Source organism: Myxocyprinus asiaticus, chromosome 48 (assembly GCF_019703515.2).
Source record: "Myxocyprinus asiaticus isolate MX2 ecotype Aquarium Trade chromosome 48, UBuf_Myxa_2, whole genome shotgun sequence".
NCBI lineage: Eukaryota > Metazoa > Chordata > Actinopteri > Cypriniformes > Catostomidae > Myxocyprinus > Myxocyprinus asiaticus.
The window spans coordinates 18,963,833-18,977,025 of NC_059391.1; positions in this window are offsets into that span (position 1 = coordinate 18,963,833).

Consider the following 13,193-nt stretch of genomic DNA (forward strand, 5'->3'; position numbering starts at 1 on the left):
TTAATGTTTTGTTATTTAAAGCAATGATATTCATAAATTTTAAGTATGACATAAGTGTCCACATACTTTTTGGAGCCACTGTACACCCCTGTTAAAATTCAAGGAAATAGGAGCTCTAACTGTCAGCTTAAGTTCCAGGAGTTTGATTGCTTAGAGAAAAACTCAGTGTGGGGGCTCAATAAACTGTATGTGGATGGCAAGAAAGGGACAAGAATAGTAGAAAATGGTCAGACCCAGAAAAGCTTGACAGTGGAGCAGGTTGCAGCTGGTCATGAGGTAGTGAGCCACACACACAGACACTCACACACACTACCCCACTGGCAGTCACAGTCGATAGATGGAGCGAGAGATAGATGAAGAGGTAGAAAAACTTGTTGACAGATGGAGGGAAAATGTGTGTGATCAGGAGACAGCCAGCCATAGGGACATGCAGTGAATCTATTGTTTCCAAAAGGTGTGAGAGAGAGAGAGAGAGAGAGAGAGAGAGCGAGAGAGAGAGAGAATGAGGGAGGGTACGAAATGACATTCACTACCCCTGAAAGACACAATACATTCTCAGCCTCATTGTGAAAACCCTCCCTTCTCTATAGTATTAAAAGAGCCACAGCACCAAAAGAGACACGGGTGTTTTATTCAACCCCACAATGAAAAGACATACAGAAAATACTGTAGAAAATGTGACAGAATTACAGTCACAGAAAATAGCCCCACGGAAAATCGGTTCATTCTTGACAATCGGTCAGATAAGATAAAAATGTCTGTCATGCTGTATCATTCAGTTTCAAAGACAAGGATATTCGGTTTCCATAATGCAGCTTCTATACCAAGGGTGGGAAAAGTGGTTTTCAGCAAGATTTTCTAAACTACACTATCTTCCTAATTTCTCAATGAGATGACGCACAGCGCCTCCTGTTGGGGTTGAGATGTAACTTGAGACAATAATCGAGGAAGATTTCCTCATATGACACAAATCAACAAACTTCTGTAGCTCCCAGCTAAAATCTGAATCTTTATGAAATAATTTGAATGATCAATAATTACATAATCTCTTAAATAATTAACTAACTTAAAGATACCTTTACTTGATGTTACTGTCGATTTATGAAGCTGCAATGTACAGGCCAGGGGTGTAGAACTCGTTCCAACTTTCCAGAAATTTCCACATTTGTCCCGTACTTTTGGTAGATAAGTCACCCCCAAATCTGCAAACAATCTTTTGCCCCTGACAAAACACATACTCAGTACCAGTCAAAATATTTGGACACACCTACTCAGGGTTTACATTCCATTGCTGTAGTTTATGTTTTCTCATTAAAACTTTTGCATTCATTCACTATAGTTTGCGCTCCCTCGCTATATTTTGCATTCCTTCGCAATAAGTTTTGCTTTCCCTCGCTATAGTTTGCACTCCCTCGCTATATTTTGCATTCCTTCGCAATAAGTTTTGCTTTCCCTCGCTATAGTTTGCGTTCCCTCGCTATAGTTTCCATTCCCTTGCAATAAGTTTTGCATTACCTCGCTATAGTTTGCATTTCTTCACAATAAGTTTTGTGTTACCTTGCTATAGTTTGCATTCCCTCGCAATAAGTTTTGTATTCCCTCGCTATAGTTTGCGCTCCCTTACTATATTTTGCATTCCTTCGCAATAAGTTTTGCTTTCCCTCACTATAGTTTGTGTTCCCTCGCTATAGTTTCTGTTCCCTTGCAATAAGTTTTGCATTACCTCATATAGTTTCTGTTTCCTCACAATACGTTTTGCATTCCCTCGCTATAGGTTGCATTCCCTCGCTATATTTTGCTATGATTGCTATATTTTGCTCTTGCTCACAAGTTTTGTGTTCCCTCGCAATAGTTTGCATTCCCTCGCAAGAAGTTTTGCGTGTCCTCGCTATAGTTTGCGTTTCCTCAAAATCAGTTTTGCATTCCCTCGCTATAGGTTGCGTTCCCGCGCTATAGTTTGCGTTCCCTCACAAGAAGTTTTTCGTTACCACAACTGCTTTTCATTACCACACAATAAGTTTGGATTTCCCTCACTATAGGTTGCGTTCTCACACTAACTTTGCATACCCCTCGCAAGAAGTTTTTCGTTACCACGCAATAGTTTTTGTTTCCTTACAATAAGTTTGGTTCCCTATCTGTCACTCACTCGATGTTGTGTTGATGTAGTGACACTAGGGGTCACTCTTGGCAGCCCGAGACACCTCTGGTCTTTGATAAAAGGCCAATAAAAATTGGCGAGTGGTATTTGCATGCCACTCCCCCGGACATACGGGTATAAAAGGAGCTGGTATGCAACCACTCATTCAGATTTTGAATGAACAGTAACATTCAGCTCAATGAGCATGACCGTTCGGCTCCAAAGATAAAATCTGAATGAGTGGTTGCATACCAGCTGGTTGGAAAGACCATGTGACGTATTCTTCCACTTAAATATCCCCCCCTCTCTTTGGGCAAGGTGTGGTCTCTGCGGTGTCTTCCCCTTGGGAGGGACACCCCCCGACTAGACCTGGAGGCCCAGTCGGATAATCCCCCTTCTTTTTTAGGGAATGGAAAAAGAGAAGGGGAAAAGAGGCCACGACTGGGTGAAGCCTGTCTCTATCTTTGGGTAGTCGACTTGTCCCCAAAAAGGGCCGTTCGACACTCATAACTATGTTGGGGGAGGTTACGTGTCGACCTGGTGTGCTGGCTATGAGGCACACAGCAGTCTGCCCACCACAAACCACCAGTTCACGTAACACAGTTCAGCCAGTTGTGGTGTTTTGTATAGGGACCCCTAGTGTCACTACATCGACACAACGTCGAGTGAGTGACAGATAGGGAATGTCATGGTTACTTGTGTAACCTCCATTCCCTGATGGAGGGAACGAGACATTGTGTCCCTCCTGCCACAATGCTGAACTACCCGCTGAAATGGCCGGACCTTATATCGGCTCCTCAGCATAAAACCTGAATGAGTGGTTGCATACCAGCTCCTTTTATACCCGTATGTCCGGGGGAGTGGCATGCAAATACCACTCGCCAATTTTCATTGGCCTTTTATCAAAGACCAGAGGTGTCTCGGGCTCCCAAGAGTGACCCCTAGTGTCACTACATCGACACAACATCTCATTCCCTCCATCAGGGAACGGAGTTTACACAAGTAACCATGACGTTTTCCCTCGCTATAGTTTGCAATCCCTTGCAATACGTTTTTCATTCCCTCCATATAGTTTGCATTCCCTCGCAAGCTTTATCATCCCTTTAAAAATTAACCAGGCTCAGTGATGGTATTTGTTGTAAAACCATATCAACCACAAAACTTACCATGGTTTTACTACAGTATCCATAGATAAAATATGATATTTGTAGTAAAACCATAAGCAGCCACTTTAGCCATACTTTAGCTACTATGTGATATTTGTAGTAAAACCATAGTAATAATACAACAAAAACAAGATAATGTTAATAAAAATCATTCTGCCCAAAAAAATAAAATAAAAAAGAAAACATGGTTACAACAGTTTCACTATAGAAACACCATGGTAAATTTTGTGGTTGATATGGTTTTACTAAAAATACATAGTTTGTTGAACATTATCCATGACTATGTTTTTTTTTTGTTGTTGTTGTTGTTGTTGTTGTGATTGTGAATAATTATGATTTTTATTTACTATAGTTTTTTTTTTACTGTTGTTTTAATACAAATAAGCTGCATTGATTAAAACATATTTTTAGTAGTAAAAAAAAAGTAGGTTTTGTTCTAGCAGGAAGACTCAGGATCGCTAAGCATTCATTTAATTCAGGCATCTCATCTAATCATAATACAGCTTCCACTTGAAAAGCTCTGCACAGCTGTCTTTCAAAGTTCGTATGTTGTTTTCACCCCCCTCCTCCCCATCACCACCAGTTTAGGTCCCATCCTGCATAGGGGTAAGTTCCTCTCCCCTGCTGTCATCGCCTTCCGGTAGGATCTGACAGTTCAAACAAGTATCTGAGCGCTGAACCGTATGGCGGGGCTTACGCCAAATGATCCATATATCTCTACATTCTTATTAATTTCAATCATCCCAAGTCTTTCCTGATAGAACTATGGTTTCTATAATAAAATCATGGTTAATTTTTGTAAAGTATGGATAAATCTATTGCGAGGGAACTCAAAATATTTAACTATTGTAGAAAATACATTCCCTCCCTGTCTTCTATACGATGCCAAAAAAAGAAAAAAAAAAGAAAAAGAAAACACCAGTTATGCATTTTAAATGGTCTTGACTGAGCTCCCAGCTGTATTTGTTATATTTTAATTTAATGTTTTTTATCCTCTGTTAACAAGTACTATCCTCTCCCCTAAATAATTATTGTTCCTTTTTCTTTCCTCAACTTACAAAGACCCCTTAAATAAACCTTCTAAGACAAAGTTGCCTTGTTAAAATAGAACAGCTATCCATGCCCTAGAGAACACAAAAATACTGTATAAAATAAATATCTTTATGGCCGTAGAACACCACACAAAATTTTCTTTGTATGGGCTTCTGTGTCTCCCATTAATGAAGAGTAATAATTTTTTAATGTGTACCTTCATTGCTATTATGGCACTTCAGGGTATTCAGAGGAGTGTGAGGGGAAAGATAAGAGAAAACAGCAGACTGTGCGTCTGTCAGACTGCTGATGCAGAACTAGTGCTCCGTACGGTATGCTACAGTCCCGTCACTTCACCACTGTTTATTTGCATGAGGTGCAGACAGGGCCAATCAGTAACAGGCATGTAAATGACTGGTGTCATTGCCGTGCAAGAGAGTCTGAATACAATGAATTAACACTATTGTTGGTGGGGCTGTAATTCAAGGAAAAACATCTAAGAAAAGTACACCTTGCAGTGTTGATTAGGAAAGGAACGACTGGGGAAAAAACTAACATCCCCAGACTGATCTTGCAGGAAATCTAAATATAATATAATATTACATAAATATACTCCTAAATTTAACATGAAACCACACACTACTGAGAACAAAACGGCATTATTTCACTTCTTTTCTTGGGAAATGTCCCCAAGGGAGCAAAAAAAAAAAACCCAGTAATATTACTCTAGTTTTCAGAAAATAACTGTAGTTCCCTATCTGTCACTCACTCGACGTTGTGTCGATGTAGTGACACTAGAGGTCATTCTTGGGAGCCCCAAACAGCTCTGCTTTTTTGAAAAAAGGCCAATGAGAATTGGCGAGTGGAATTTGCATGCCACTCCCCCGGACATACGGGTATAAAAGGAGCTGGTATGCAACCACTCATTCAGATTTTCTCTTCGGAGCCGAGCGGTTCTATTCATTGAAGCTGAATTCATCTGCAAAGTTCATTCACCTCATCTGCTGGATTCTTCGGTGCATTTCAGCGGCTTCTCCCCCTCTGTACCTGTGGAGTGCAGAGAACGCCCCTGGGCACTTTGGCAGAACAACAAAAAGAGTATATTCTAAAAGAGTATATTTTCTTTCTAAAAGAGCGGCACACACGGAATGTCTTTTAAAGATGACTTTCGGTTTGTGTGTTATTCCTAGTTGCGGTCGTTATCTCTCTGCTTCTGACGGCCACGATTGCTGTCTTATGTGTCTGGGCACTGCCCACGCAGAGACATCGTTCGAGGATGGGTCTTGTCCTCATTGTGAGAACATGACCATGGCAACATTGCGGTCATGGCTTGCATTCGTAAGAAAGCAAGCCACCCCAGCAGCTCCCCGCCTCGGTCCTTCTACCTACGGGTATGAGGCCGTGCCGGTTAGCACTGGGGGCGATTTGGGGACATCAGTGGGACCACCTCCGCCAGGTATCCCCCCACAGACCTCCCAATCCCCAGCACGCTCACTTGCCCTGGTCGGGCGCTCGGATGAGATCGCCGGCTCGTCTCAGGGTGAGTTTGACCTCTTGTTCAGAGCCCGGGAAGAAGACGAGTTATCGAGCACAGCATCGGAGAGCGGGCTCATCCAGTCGGACGCAGAGGCTTCGACTGGACTTCCACCGTCGGGAATGTTCGCCCAGTCCCAGGCCGACGCGGAAATGATGGACATGCTTTCCCAGGCAGCCGCGAGCGTCGGGCTAGAGTGGAACCCTCCACTCTCGACAATTGGTTCCTGGGCTCAGGGCGCCGCCCACGGCCACGCCCCGCCCCTGTTCCTTTCTTCCTGGAAGTGCATGAGGAGCTGACAAGATCATGGGAGGCACCTTTTACTGCCCGGTCCTGGTCTTTCAGCTCCCCCGCTCTCACTAGCCTCGATGGTGGAGCTGCCAGGGGGTATTCGGTGATCCCCCAGGTGGATAAGGTGCTCACGGTGCACTTGTTTCCGCAGAGTGACGCCACCTGGCACGGGCACCCGAAGCTCCCGTCCAGGACCTGTAGGTTTACGTCATCCCTGATGGCTAATGAATACAGTGCCGCTGGACAAGCCGCCTCCGTCCTGCATGCCATGGCTCTCCTGCAAGTACACCAAGCCAAGACGCTAAAAGAACTGCACGAGGGTAGTTCTAAGTCGGGATTGATGCAGAAACTGTGCTCGGCGACTGACCTCGCTCTCTGGGCGACGAAGGTCACGGCACGGTCTCTCGGACAGGCGATGTCCACCCTGGTGGTCCAGGAGCGCCACCTTTGGCTCAACTTGTTTGAGATGCGAGAGGCTGACAAGGCACGGTTCCTTGACGCCCCCAAACTTGAATGAGTGGTTGCATACCAGCTCCTTTTATACCCGTATGTCCGGGGGAGTGGCATGCAAATTCCACTCGCCAATTCTCATTGGCCTTTTTTCAAAAAAGCAGAGGTGTTTGGGGCTCCCAAGAGCGACCCCTAGTGTCACTACATCGACACAATGTCTCGTTCTCTCCATCAGGAAAAGGAGGTTACGAAAGTAACCAGGATGTTTTCAACCGCCACACTTTTTAACATTTATTTAGGGTTCACTTGGTGACTGTGATGTTTTCATATTGCTGCACAAGCGAAGTTTTCAGTGAATTATGGAAACGGCAAAATCAGCTATAAATTGTTATGCTGATAAAACTGCATTTTGGAGATTAGGCGATTTGATCTCCGAAAACTAAAATTAACAACGATTATCATCTTCTGTTTTTCCCTTCTTAGAACAAACAAAAATACATATCAAATCAAAGGCTAAATAAACATCACTCCCAGCGGGCACCAAAGCAATTCCAAATTCATGAAACCTGCTGTCAATATGAATAAGAAAATTCTGCTTTCTCAGGGAAGAGTTTATGCAAAAATGTGTGATTTGAAAACATTCTCTCACATACCTCTTTTCCCCCTCTAGTTTCTTATTCCCTTTCCATCAGTTTCTAAGCCATTTCTCCTCTCCACTTTCTCCCAGACCCTCATTTCATCTTTTCACAATTTAATCAGAGTCGTACCTCTACCAGGTATATTAAACCTAATTACAGCCTTGCTTTCTTAATAGTGTAGTAAATGAGACTTTGGTAATGAGCCCTCAGAGAGAATCCAAATGGGATTACTTCATTCCAAACAAGGCATCTATATGAGTTTAGCGCACATGTTGGCCTTCAAAAAAGGCCCATCTGCCGTGATCTACTACAGATTACTGAGGAGATGTGTTGTGTTATGGAAAGGAGATCTGATAAAAGTTACAGCACACCAATGTGTTCATTAAATCAGGTTTTGTTCCACTTCCGTACCACCAGTGCTGTGTAGTAACGTAATCAGATTACAGAAATTTTAGTACATGTGATTGGATTAAATTACATTTGAAAATACCTTTAATCAAACTTCACTTTTTTATAGATTACATGATTACATATTAACAAGGCAATGGCGGTAAATTGTTAATAATTTATTGATCATCCTAATCATTCTCTTTTTTTAATCTTTTAAATGTTTAATTCTGAATCAGCACACCGCTGATATACGTTCAGTAAGTCTCGAGTGTTTTCGGCAGAGAGGGGGAGTGTTGTGTGTATTGCACTCAGAACGGATACTCGCTACTAGCCACCAGGTGAAGATGGAGTGGTCTACCTCAGCATTTAACCACTGGATCTATGGAGATAATTTAATTTTTAAGGAGACACGGGGCACAAACATCACTGTGTAATGTAAACTCTGCCTTCCAAAAGTTTATATCCTGTCAACTGCTTCTACGTCAAATCTAAAGAAGCATTTGGATGTATGTTTGCATGTCTTTTTTTAACTTTACATCACAAATCTAACCAACCCAAACACATTTTTTCAGTTATTATTTGAATTATCACTCTGTGTGTAATATAACCATGTGTTGCAATGTCTTTGGAAGGGTTTTGTCCATCAAACACATCAAAATGCAAAAATACACTTCATTTCATATTAAATTGGATTAGCGCCATAAAGTTACATTTGGTTTCATACATTGCTTTTGTAGTCGGCTTCAAAATGTATATGAATGCACTTTCGGTGTAGTGATAACTTTCAGATGTTAATGTGTTGCTGATTCACAAATATAACTGGTCTGATCTGTTATCACACGTGGAAGGCATTTGTAAAATGGCAAAACTGCATGACCACATTTGTGTTAATGTGCCCCAGGAACCTGTCCATAATTTTAGGAACTCCAATAAGAAATGCCGGTTAAACTCAAACATATTTGTGTCTGCTATTGATGGAGGGCCTAGACCTCTATCAGCATCACAGGGGAAAACATGAACATATGAAAACCTCCTTTATATTTTTCTGAATTTGTGGACATAAGCACCACACAAACGATTAAACCATGCAGAATTAGCTTGAAAGTAAATGGATTAGTAATTGGATTAGATTACCCCAAAAATGTAATCTACGAGATTACGTTACTGATTGCATTTTTTGTCATGTAATTTGTAATCAGTACCTGATTACAATTTACAAGTCATCCACCCAGCACTGCGTATCACTAATGAGAGATTTTCAGGGCCCTGACTCAAGCAATAACACTTAACTCTATGTCTAAAAAGAACTAAAACCTCTATGCCACTGATGTTCATAATTTGACTACTTTAGCATTCTAAAATCCCATGTTACTTTCTTAGTCATCAAGATATCCATTGATTCAGCCTTACATCCGACTGGTGGCACCCAGTGCTAGAAAATGACTCCTAACACTCAGCTGACATCATGTACAGGGTCTATCAAGAGCAGTTTAAATGTTTTTTACCTTACATAGTACATAATATTTTTTTAAATATAATTAATATTGGAAAAAAACTTTGTCCATCAAATCGAAGTCATGTGTTGTAACCAACATGTAGTTAACAGTAGGTAACATTTTGTTGTTTATGTTAACAAAAGCCATAAAACAGAGAGGATGCCTGAAGATCTTTAAGACTGAATGTAAAAAAGTAAAAAAAATAAAAAAAATAAGATATTTTGACACTTTTATGAAAAGGCACATTTTGTTCAGGTCATTTGGTGTAACTTCTTGATATTTTTGACTAAAAATTTTAAGAGATTTAAAAAAAAAAATTGAAAACTTTTTGAAAACTTTTTTGAAATTTATGATTAAGTTGTGTACACTAGTGTATTCAAGATGCAAGGAAAGTATTTTAATACTGTTTACTTCATGATTTATTTTATTTTTTTATTTTTTTGTAGAAATGCTATAACTGTTCAAAAATGTATGAAACAAAATGTACACAAAGATTACATTTCTATAAACTTAACACATGTTTTAAATAAGATTTTCAAAAGATTTCTAATTTTTATCACCTCGATCATCCTTATTTGTCAATTACCAGTACAACATTGACAACTTGCTCACACTTGATATTACCAAATGCACATGGAGAGGGGAAAAACTATTCCTTTTACTAAAACGGCAAAAAAAGATCACCAACACTTTTGCTAAATACCTCTACATCAAAGATGCAACTGTCATGGCAAACATAGTAGCATGGCAAAAGAGGATAGCTGGCTCATATCTGGACTGTAGTTAATGATAATAATGCTGCACTAAGTGTATTTATAGAATGGTTGTCAAGCACATAGTTCAATATTTCAGAGGATTCAAAGACATTAGAGGGTGTTGATGATTCCTAGTGTCTTTAAGGAGAACATTGAGGAGGCGTTTAGTTCATGAGGGTCATTGTTCATAGTCTACAAAGAGCTGGTGTTGGGCATCTGAAACATAGATTCACCCTCCACCTAACCATTACTCAAGCAGTTATGCAGTAAGCTCATTATTTCATGCCGATACCACTCTAGGGCCGTGCATTAGAGTTTGGCTGAAGTAACATTAGCACAACCACTATGACTGCTGCCTCCTTGAGTTTGTTTCTGATTAGTATTTGTTTGGTATTTTTAAAGGTTTTTTTTTTTTCAGTGTTGTGGAAGTTACTTTGAAACTGTAACTTCCCAAAGTTACAAGTTACTTATAATTTAGGCCATGTCCACTCCAAAACGAATAAGTTTTCATTTGAAAGCATATTGATTTTGCTACGTTTCTGCTTTTCATCCACACTAGAATGGCATTTTCCTCTACTGAAAACAGACTTTTGAAAGTGCACGCTCCTTATAACAACATATTTTGGAAAACAATTGCATTAGGAAACAGAGATTTCAAATTTAAATGTGGATGGATGTGGCAATTAGTTAAACTTCTTTGCAGTATACTTTTGAAAACATATTTGGCTAAACTAATTAGGCAATAGCCCAACTTTAAACTAAACAGGCTACCTACCTACTGAAAGACATACATACACCGATCAGCCACAACATTGAAACCACCTGCCTAATATCGTGTATGTCCCCCTCGTGCTGCCAAAACAGCTCTGACCTGTCAAGGCATGGACTCCACAAGACCTCTGAAGGTGTCCTGTGGTATCTGGCACCTAGATATTAGCAGCAGATCCTTTAAGTCCTGTAAGTTGCAAGGTGGGGCCTCCATGGATCTGACTTGTTGGTCCAGCAAATCCCATAGATGCTCAATTGAACAGAGATCTGGGGAAATTGGAGGCCATGTCAACACCTTGAACTCTTTGTCATGTTCCTCAAACCATTCCTGAAAATTTTTTGCAGTGTGGCAGAGCGCATTATCCTGCTGAAAGAGGTCACTGCCATCAGGGAATACCATTGCCACAAAGGGGTGTACGTGGTCTGCAACAATCTTTAGATAGGTGGTACTTGTCAAAGTAACATCCACAAGGATGCCAGGACCCAAGGTTTCCCAGCAGAACATTGCCCAGAGCATCATGCTGCCTCCGCCGGCCTGCCTTCTTCCCATAGTGCATCCCACTGCCATCTCTTCCCCAGGTAAACGACACACACGCAACCGGCCGTCCACATGATCTTAAAGAAAATGTGATTCATCAGACCAGGCCACCTTCTTTCATTGCTCCATGGTCCAGTTCTGATTCTCACGTGCCCATTGTAGGTGCTTTCAGCGGTGGACAGGGGTCAGCATGGGCACTCTGACTGGTCTGCGGCTACGCAGCCCCATACGCAGCAAGTTGCGATACACTGTGTGTTCTGACACCTTTCTATCATGGCCAGCATTAAGTTTTTCAGTAATTTGTGCTACAGTAGCTCTTCTGTGCGATCAGACCAGATGGGCTAGCCTTCACTCCCCACGCGCATCAATGAGCCTTGGGCACCCAGGACCATGTTGCTGGTTCACCGGTTGTCCTTCCTTAGACCACTTTTCGTAGGTACTAACCAATGCATACCAGACACACCCCACAAGACCTGCCATTTGGAGATGCTCTGATGCAGTCGTCTAGCCATCACAATTTGGCCCTTGTCAAAGTCGCTCAGATCCTTACGCTTGCCCATTTTTCCTGCTTCCAACACATGAAATTCAAGAACTGACTGTTCACTTGCTGCCTAATATATCCCACCCCTTGACAGATGCCATTGTAATGAGATAATACATGTTATTCACTTCACCTGTCAGTGGTTTTAATGTTGTGGCTGATCAGTGTATATAAAGAATCACCCTAAAATATATAACTGTTATTACTAAAATATAAAACACGTTAGCATTTAACAAAACATTTAGATTTGGACTCAAATCAGTGAATCACCTTTTAATCTTTTGATTTGCATGAACCGTTCAAAAATCCAGATCCAGCTTCAGTCCAGCCCGATGTTCCACTCCCACTGCTATGCGTGTTGCTGAGTGATGGCTACTAATTGCAACCTATGCCAACCAGACAGCAAGGGGGACTTCACAGAGGATGAACTGCTACCAACTCTAACAGTAAGACCTGGGATACTTCACTGTCCACTGCCTGCACCTCGGGCTTAGGATGGACTCCAACAAAATAAACCGGCAAGCTTCCAGCCGGACTACGAGGCACACCTCGCTGACCTTTGCAAGCATCATCTTGCTTATGTGATCTACTAAACTCTTTTATATAGAATACAAAGACGATAAATTAAAACCAACTGAAGCCTTAATCAGCTAAATAAATGGGCACTGCATCTACGTGCACTTCTGCAAACAATTTGGGATGGAATGCATAGACACTTAATCATTAATCTTATAGTTCATACAAAATCCTTTAGTTTAAACATTGGCCTACAACATCTACTCAGTTTACTTAAAACAAGACTTGTATTACACATAGATAGCTAATATTGGCATTGTATTCATGCTTTTTGGCCAGAGAGGAACTGACCCCCACCTCCCACATTATCTACATCTTATGGAGTTTTATGTTCCTTGCCAAAATCACCTTCGTCTTGTTCACTGGGGGCCTAATGACTATAATTTTTAAGGCATGCTTTTTAATCTCACTGTTCATTAGAACCACACAATAAGGACTTTAATAGCATACATTTCTGTAAAGCTGCTTTGAAACAATGTGTTGTGAAAAGTGCTACTATAACAAATAAATACTTGACAGTAGATTGTGCCTTCTATACATCATGTTTTTGCCAGACTGTTTGTGTGTTATGTTCATGAAGTCTTGTCTCTGTCAATCTTGTGTTTGTTCCTGTTGTTTTCTCTGTCTGGAGCATTTTTGTTCCTGTTCATTTATTTTGAAATAAAAGCTTATTGATTGTGAGTGTATGTTTTGGCCCTACCTCCAGGCAAGTAACAAGTACAGGGTCAGTGTGAACGGCCCCTAATGCTACTGACAAACGTAGAGTTATGTTGGTAGCATTACAAACATTAGTCAGTACTCCCAAAACACAGCTACGTTTAGCACTTGGGGAATTTAGAAATACTCTAAAAAAGAATGATCCCATTGACACATGGAAATGC